The sequence below is a fragment of the Cyprinus carpio genome, chromosome B22 (genome assembly GCF_018340385.1).
Source record: "Cyprinus carpio isolate SPL01 chromosome B22, ASM1834038v1, whole genome shotgun sequence".
NCBI lineage: Eukaryota > Metazoa > Chordata > Actinopteri > Cypriniformes > Cyprinidae > Cyprinus > Cyprinus carpio.
This window is the reverse complement of record NC_056618.1, coordinates 10,255,193-10,264,246: the sequence shown is the minus strand read 5'-3', so window position 1 is coordinate 10,264,246 and position 9,054 is coordinate 10,255,193. Positions and strand designations below refer to the sequence as shown.

General features: G+C 32.9%; 1 long non-coding RNA gene across 1 annotated transcript; it reads right to left on the bottom strand.

Moving 5' to 3' along the window:
* Positions 1-1,215: 1,215 nt before the first annotated feature.
* Positions 1,216-8,820, bottom strand: LOC122141370. Its single transcript, XR_006157759.1, has 3 exons — positions 8,808-8,820; positions 1,804-1,854; positions 1,216-1,310 (listed from the first exon to the last, which is right to left on the bottom strand). It is a non-coding gene; the product is annotated as an uncharacterized LOC122141370 (long non-coding RNA).
* Positions 8,821-9,054: the final 234 nt, after the last annotated feature.

The window sequence follows — 9,054 nt, the reverse complement described above, 5'->3', positions numbered from 1 at the left end:
GTACCATCATAGCAGGTTTCTACTATAGTTGTTAAAAAAAATAAAAAACTTTTATTTTCTTATCTTTTTTCTTTTTCTCTTTTTAAGAAAGCAATGGTTTCAATGTAAATCAAAATTCAATCAAAATTCAATTCTCAAAAATACTAAGACCAATGTTAACTTGGATGAGTAGCTGGGTAATTTCTACAATAATTGTGTTACATCGACTAAAGGTAAAGAACACTGAATGTGGTTTTGTGTGTGTCGGGAGGATCAAACGACAGACACAGCAGGTGTGGTGTCAGGCATCCGAGAGACTTTTAATAAACAACAAAGTGTCTAAAGCGAGGAATAAAGTGTCCAAAACAAACAAGGGATCTTTTTGCACATTTTTGATTATAGAGGAGTGACATGCTGCCAAGATGATGACAGCCGTCTCCGCTCACTTTGAGCTTCAAAAACGCTCTTTGGAGATACTGGTGGTGTCGTCGGGGACTATATATATGTTTTTTTATAGTGTATGTTGTTGTGGTGTGATATACACATTTTATATAGACTTTTTTTTCTCAAACACGGCCCCATCTTCACAAACCCAACAGCACGAGGAGTACACCAGATCCCTTGATTGTTTTGGACACTTTATTCCCTGTTTTGGACACTTTATGTCATTTGATCCCCTGCCAGATACTAGTTTGATTCACACAGCTTAGATTTTGTGTGATTGTAGACTGTGAGCATCAGAAATATTATGAGATGTTTTACTACAGCACTATCTCTCTAACCACTGTGTGCGCTGTTTTATTGGGGTGCACGATATATACTGACCAATAATTAACGTCAGTAAAGCCGGTTCTCTAATCAGTGGTAAATTCCATCAGGTGCGTGATTTCACATAGAGCTGTGTTTACTACAAAGAGCCGGTGTTAACTGACAAGCTGTGGATTTGTGTGGATTTGTGCAGCTTGTCAGTTAACACTGGCTCTGTGTAGTAAACTGTAGAAATCACGCACCTGATGGAATTAAAACAGTGCACACAGTAGTTAAAGAGACACTGCTGTGGTAAAACATAATATTTCGGATGCTCACAGTCTATAATCACACAATCTAAGCTGTGTGAATCAAACTAGTATTTTTAATAGATTAACAGGTATGAAATGTAACCTCATAAAATGAATAAAATGAATCATGCAAGGGTTTCATCAACACATTTCCCTGTTCATTTAAAACCAAATAAGCTTTTATACATGAGAGTTTACCAACTCAACAGACATGGGTTCATTTCTCATTTTCACTGGGGAATTATAAAATCTCATATCCATGCTCTTCATTTCCTGTGGAATGTAAAAGAAAACACAGAGGCAATGACAGAAATTAAAAATGAGATGATGTATAGGACAAGGATAGTTTTTAGGTTTCAAGTTTGTGGTGTCAAACCTTTCTACAAATATATAAGTTGTCTTGTTTGAGCACTTAATCTCTTCTCACAAATGAACATGACATTTCTAATTTATATTATTATTATTATTATTATTACTCAGTTATGCGCCTTCCAGAGCATGCAGACTCAAATGTAAACTTTACTTTGATCATTTAAATGTGTTAAACTATTTTCCAGTAAGCAATTTCTCTCAAGACAAACACTTTTATTTACATTCATCTCTGACTGTCTGGTAGCTTGTTTTCAGTGGATTTGGTTGGATGTATGAACAGATCAGAGTGTAAGATTTAGTTTGAAATCTGAATTACTAAACTGAATGAAGTCACAAATATAAGATGACATTGTTTTAAAGTAAAAGAGATTCGAAGCACACAACAGAATCTCACCTTCTGTCTTCAGAAATGGATTGCTTTCAGGATCACTTCCAGCAGATTTACCTGATCAAAAACAACTTATTAGACTTTAAATTCATTAGATAGCCTATTTAAAACAAAATCAATCATATCTTAGGTCAGCTGCCATTTCATCATGAAACATGCAAGAACCATGATGCTTGACCACTGACATCAAATTTGAGAAAATGTTATTTTTCTTCTTCATAAGAAACAGATTTTTGACAAGATTAAAAATACATTAAATGTCCTAAAATGCATGTTTATCTAAATCACATTATCTGAGAATTTTGTGTCATCCTGTAACTAATCAAACATTATTTGTAGGCCATACTCTCTTCCGCATTTAATCATTTGCTGTGAGTTTTTGGATCATTTTTGTAAGGGTGCCAGGATGGGACAATCACTTTACACAAGACACAGTCATCTGTGACGTTGCTCCACATAGAGAGAGCGTTCACACTTGTACTTTGGTTCGTTTGGTCCGGACCAAAAAAGAAAACAATACATTTGGTCCTGGTCCGCTTTGCCTTTAGGTTCAATGTTAAAAATGCCAATATGAATGCTGAGTGATATCTTCACAACCTGACTGGCCAGCTTGATTAACATATGTTTCACGACTGAACTTACCAAACATCCCGAACAGGTGTGTTCGATGTAAACATTGAGCAGACTGATTAATGAATAAAATCAAAGTACCACTAGAGCGATTCGTTTTGTGTTACTTTACTCAAAAATATTATGAATAGTTATAAAAGTAATCAATAAACTGATCAATAAGGTGATTATTGAAAACACAGCCTGTCAGTCTCAGGTGCCCTCCATTGGGCAGTCCCGGGGCTTTCCATTGGATTGTACCAGTGAACTTAAGTGAACCAATGAACTTTGGGTGATTTCCACAATATAACAGGTACACATAAACAGGTTTGATGTATGTCTCATGTGACCACCTCCAACCAATTGGAGGCGGCAGAAATATAAGTTGTTTTTTTAAAAGGGTGTTCTTGTGGAATAATACCACTTTTTAAAATGTGCCAGGTGGACCGGTAATTAATTGTTGTAAACCAGACAATTACATTTTTGGTAAAGAGGACTGATAAGAACCAAGTATGTGGGCCTGGACAGACAAAGACTCAGATGCGCTGACTGTCATCTCGGCTCTGTACATTAAAGTGACATGACATGGTAACCCATACTCAGAATTCGTGCTCTGCATTTATCCCATCCTAGGTGCACACACACAGCAGTGAACACACACACACACACACACACAGCAGTGAACACACATACACACACAGAAGTGAACACACACACTATACTAACCTCGTTAGTATAGTGACACTATACTAAGGAGGAGTTTATAATGTCACTATACTATACTAATATAGTGTCACTATACTAACGAGGAGTTTATAATGTCACTATACTATACTAATATAGTGTCGCTATACTAACGAGGAGTTTATAATGTCATTATACTATACTAATATAGTGTCACTATACTAACGAGGAGTTTATAATGTCACTATACTATACTAATATAGTGTCGCTATACTAACGAGGAGTTTATAATGTCACTATACTATACTAATAAAGTGTTGCTATACTAACGAGGAGTTAACGAGGAGTCTATAATGTCACTATACTATACTTATAGTGTCGCTATACTAAACGAGGAGTTTATAAAATGTCACCATACTATACTAATATAGTGTCGCTATACTAACGGTGGAGTTAGCGAGGAGTTTATAGGTCACTATACTATACTAATATAGTGTCGCTTATACTCAATCAGAGGAGTTTATAAATGTCACTATACTATACTAATATAGTGTCGCTATACTAACGAGGAGTTAACGAGGAGTTTATAATGTCATTATACTATACTAATATAGTGTCGCTTATACTAACGCAGGAGTTTAAATACTATACTATACTAATATAGTGTCGCTATACTAACGAGGAGTTAACGAGGAGTTTATAATGTCACTATACTATACTAATATAGTGTCGCTATACTAACGAGGAGTTTATAATGTCACCATACTATACTAATATAGTGTCGCTATACTAACGAGGAGTTAACGAGGAGTTTATAATTAATCAATACTATACTATACTAATATAGTGTCGCTATACTAACGAGGAGTTAACGAGGAGTTTATAATGTCACTATACTATACTAATATAGTGTCGCTATACTAACGAGGAGTTTATAATGTCACTATACTATACTAATATAGTGTCGCTATACTAACGAGGAGTTAACGAGGAGTTTATAATGTCACTATACTATACTAATATAGTGTCACTATACTAATGAGGAGTTAACGAGGAGTTTTAAAGTCATAATATATCTGGGACTCTGCTCCTCAAGCTTCATTGACTTTATTGAAAAAAAACATCACTTGCTCAATGACATTAGAAAGCAGACAACTCTGTACACTTTCGAATCGCTCTTGTGGTACTTTTTTGTTGTTCTTCATATATTTTTTCTAATTGGTGCTTATTGTAGTAGAAAACTAATATTTTTTTGTTGTGGTCAGTTCTTCATACGTCACTTAATACATCTGAGATGAAATGTTACATCCAAGAAGATACCATCGCGATAGTCGGTTTTTGGGTTATTGGTTTTTCTTTTATTTAATTTTGTTGTTGTTTATTATTAGTGTGTTTGGTTTTATTTGTTTGTTGTGTATTTGTGGTTTGGTTTTTTTGGTTTTTAAAGGGGTTATGTATCAATACTAGAAACCATGTTCAGCAGTGCAGCGATTTGCTGACATCATAAAATTAAAAAAGACACCTGACCAAAAACTTGACTTTTATAAGCAAATAGCCAAGAGAACAAAATTACATAAATGTTATAATAGATAAATGAAAATGTGTTTTTTATTTTATTTTAATTGTTTACATGATTCCCAATTTATATTCATGACTTTTAATATTTGTAAAGGCTTTACCTTTTTATTTCAATGTAATAATTAGCTATTCATAATTCAAATACAATTTTAGGTAACACCTTCTATGAACTTTGTATTTATAATACATTATAAGGGTATTCTTAAAGCATTATAATGAATGCATAAAGCATTATAATAAAACTTATAATATATTGTATCATCTCATTAATATTCATAAGAACAGTTTTAATACATTATAATATTTACTTAATGGTGGTTATAGCTTTCTAGAGTATGATGATTTATAACACAATGAACATGTTGCATCCACTTCTACAATTGATTATATTTCATAGTTACTTAATGTGTTATAAGTCTCTTACTTTGCCATTCTTTCTGATACCACTTACTTCTTTAAAGCTGCCACTTTACTTAAAGCGGTCAAACCACTTATAAGTAGTAGTAGTAATAATAATAGTAACAACATTTTTTTCTCTCTCTCAAACAGCCATAATATCAGATATCATATCAGAAGAATGTGTAATATGTGTAACACATCTTTATAATATTATCGGTTAATGCATTAGTTAACATGAACTAACAATGAACTATGCATCTGTTCAGCATTAATTAATCTTCGTTCATGTTAACTTATTAAATATACTAATGTGATAGTTACAAGAATGGATTAACGCCGTTATCATCATCATCTCCACTCTTCAGGATTACTTATCGTTTCTTTGTAAATGTTAACTTACATTTATAATCATTTCTTCATCATTGGTCGCTTAACTGTTAATGATATGGTTAATGCATTAGTTAAAATGAATCAAAAATGAACAGCGATCTGTTCAGTTATTGCTTTCAATCTTTGCTCATGTTTAATTATCCTGTGACTTAATGCATTAATTCATGTATTAAGTTAACATGAACTAACAATGTGAACTAGCTTGTCGATAGCTTTATTTAATAAGCTTTTATTTAATTATAATACAGTATGTACACATGTATTATTTATTTAGCAGCTAACACACACACAATGGATAAACAATACTAACTCCCCATCTGTCTGATTTGGGGTACTGACATAGGTCTTGGAAATTATCCTAAGCATCATCTGATAATGCTTCTCATGTTTGTAGACTGTTTATTAACATGACTTACTATTATCAAAGGGTTATTAAAGGGAATTAATTGGTGAAACTTATTGTAATGTTTACACTAGTCCAACATTTACTGATGTGTCACTAATATTTGTAGACTGTTTATTAACACGATTAAGGCATACCACTAATAAAAAAAAAAATTAAAAAATTACATTTAACAGTTTTGTTCCTATAGTGTGTATTTTTATTTATTTATTTATTATTATTTATTTTTTTACTGTCTATGGTGACAGCACACCACACACTTAACAGGATTCCATTCAAATTAAAATCACAAATCATGACTGTAAATGGGGGAAATCTCGCGCGGACAAACATGACTTTAGAGTAAACAAATGGCGGACGACTTAATGGTGGCGAATATAATATTTGGATATCTTTTTACCCAAAGTTCACGGGGGGGGGTTGGTCTGGATGAAGTCGTGGAGACGGTGTGAACATGAACTTTATATATTACAGTCGCCAGCTGGGAGGACAGTAATGCGCCGGTTTCCTTTGGAAATGGCCGCTTCACGTGACGCATCTACTGAGCGTATGTTTGTTCTCTCGGTTCGGGGTTGGTTAAATGTCGCCCGTGGGAACAGGACAGACCGGACCTACAAAAACATCGTCTGATAGAGTGGATTAACTGACTTGGAAAGCGGGATAGAAATGGTCCTCTTGGAAGACTCCTTTCAATGACATTCATGTCAGAAATAGCAGCTTTAAAAGCGCCAAAGGTGATTACCAGCTGTTTGTTCATCCTGACCATGGTTGCTCACTTCCAGTTCACGTTAGGAAAAACACCTCCTTCTTCTCTAAGTTTGTTTGTTTATTTATTTAATGCATTGATTATATAATATAAATGTATATAATGTATACCACTGTTATGTAATAATATAATATGTAATAAAGTTTCTGAAAATGTAAGAGATGCATGAATGGCTTTTCACTCATTTAAGGTCCTGTAAAATCAATAATGACTGCTTTGTTAATTTAATAGTTAGTTAATAGTAATAGTAATGTTAAGTCATGTTAATAAATAGTCTCACAAATGTTAGTTAAACATTAGTTAATGTTGAACTAGATACACACTTTACAATAAGGTTCACAAATCCCCTTAGTAAATGCTTAGTTAACACGGTAAAAGTCATGTTAATAAGCAGTCTACAAACATGAGAAGCATTATCGTTGATGTTTAGATAGTTTCCAAGTTTACCAACAGCCCAAATCAATTCCTTCTCAAATGGGGAGTTAGTATTGTTTATCCATTGTGTGTGTTAGCTGCTAAATAAACGTGTGTTTGCACTATGTGTAGTATAATTAAATAAAGGTTATTAAATAAAGCTGTCTGCAGGTATAGTTCATTGTTAGTTCATAGGTTGCTATCGCATTAACCAGCGTTAATTAATTAAGTTGTTAATGTGAAGAGAAGCTTACATGAATAAGTTAACATGAGCAAAGATAAAAATAATGCTGAGCGTGTGTTGTTAATTTTTAGTTCATTTTGCTAATGCAATAACCACATCATTAACTGGATTCATCTGTTAATGTGAAGAGATGCATTAGTAAATAATAGTTAACATTAACAAAAACATTAAATAATCCTGAAGAGAGAGTGGAGTTAATTCAGCGTTAGTTCATGTTAACTAATGTATTAACTAAAGTTGATTATATATGAATAAGTTAGCATGAACAAAGATTGACTAATGCTGAACAGATGCATACAGTTCATTGTTAGTTAATGTTAACTAATGCATTAACCTCTGGAGTCGCATTAACGCTGTGATATGCTGCGTTGTTGGAATATTTTCTCCGATAACCTGGCGAAAACCGCTAAATTACACCAATCTAGTTTTGATCATACAGATGCAAAAATCTGTCACATCAATCATTAATCTGTAAAGAGGTCTACTTTTTTGTATACAGACATAATAACAACAAAACTTTGCACTTATAAAATAATAGATAACAAACATAGGTGCTGTCTGCATGCTTGTCCGCGCTTGATCTTCAGATACAAATCGTCATTAAAATGAACTGTAACTCAGTGAATACTCAACGAAAGAGACATGAGAGAGATATCTATAGAAAGCCTGACATGTCTACTTTTTTAAAGCTAAACAAGTGCTGCCGAAAACAAATATTCTGTGATAAAGTAATCCATATGAAAACAAAGCGATGTCCGTTTTTCACGTCTCCCTTCATTATCTTCTAATGCGACCACGCCCCAGCCGCGCCAGGCTTTTGAATTCAATATGTTGCACCGAACTGGCGGCTTTGAATACGCCCACAACAGAAGACAACATAATGCAGCGAGACTGTTCTTCAAGTTTTTTATTATTTTACTGTTTGCTTAGCGATGAGAGGAATAAGACATAAATCACCCAAAAGATGTGATGTGGTTGAGGATTTGATTTGGATTTCCTCAGAAAAAGAGATGAAGCACTTTATTCAGCAGAGTTCATAAACATGAGTAAGTCTCTTTTATTTATTTATATACTTGTACTAGTTTTCACATAAGCGTGTAAACATTTTACTAGTTAGACTTTTTTTCCAAAGACTTTTCCAAACTATAATTCCTGACTAAATGTATAATCAAGTGAAATATTATGAAGTTTCAATAACAATATACACTACTATACCATTCAAAAGCTTGATGTAAATAATATAAATGTAACAATAAATGTAACTGTAACAAATGTAACAATCATTGCTGTTCTTTCAATTTATCCCCCTAAAAACCTAAAAAATATTCTCAGCTCTTTTTCAACATTATAATAACACAATAATAATAATAATAATATTAATATAATAATGTTATGCAATCAGACATAAGTAGAACTTGTGGTTAAAAATAATATAAAAATATAAACTATTTATGATTATAATTATGTATTTAAAGTATGTTAAAGATGAATTTTTATTTTTCTGTATTATCTGTAATACTTACACTGTTGTGTTTCACAATAAAGATGATTTTTCTATTTCTGTATGTAATAATTATATATATTCTAAATAAACTACAAACATAACAATTATGTACATTTATTTTGTCCTCACATTCTTCTCTTGTAACTCATCCCTCTCAGTGACACATGGCTCATTATGCAGCTCATTATGCAGGCCTGTTGTGTTAAGGCAGGTGAGTTCAAGCTGTAATTCACAGCATTCATTAATCTTGGTTAATGTTCATTTAA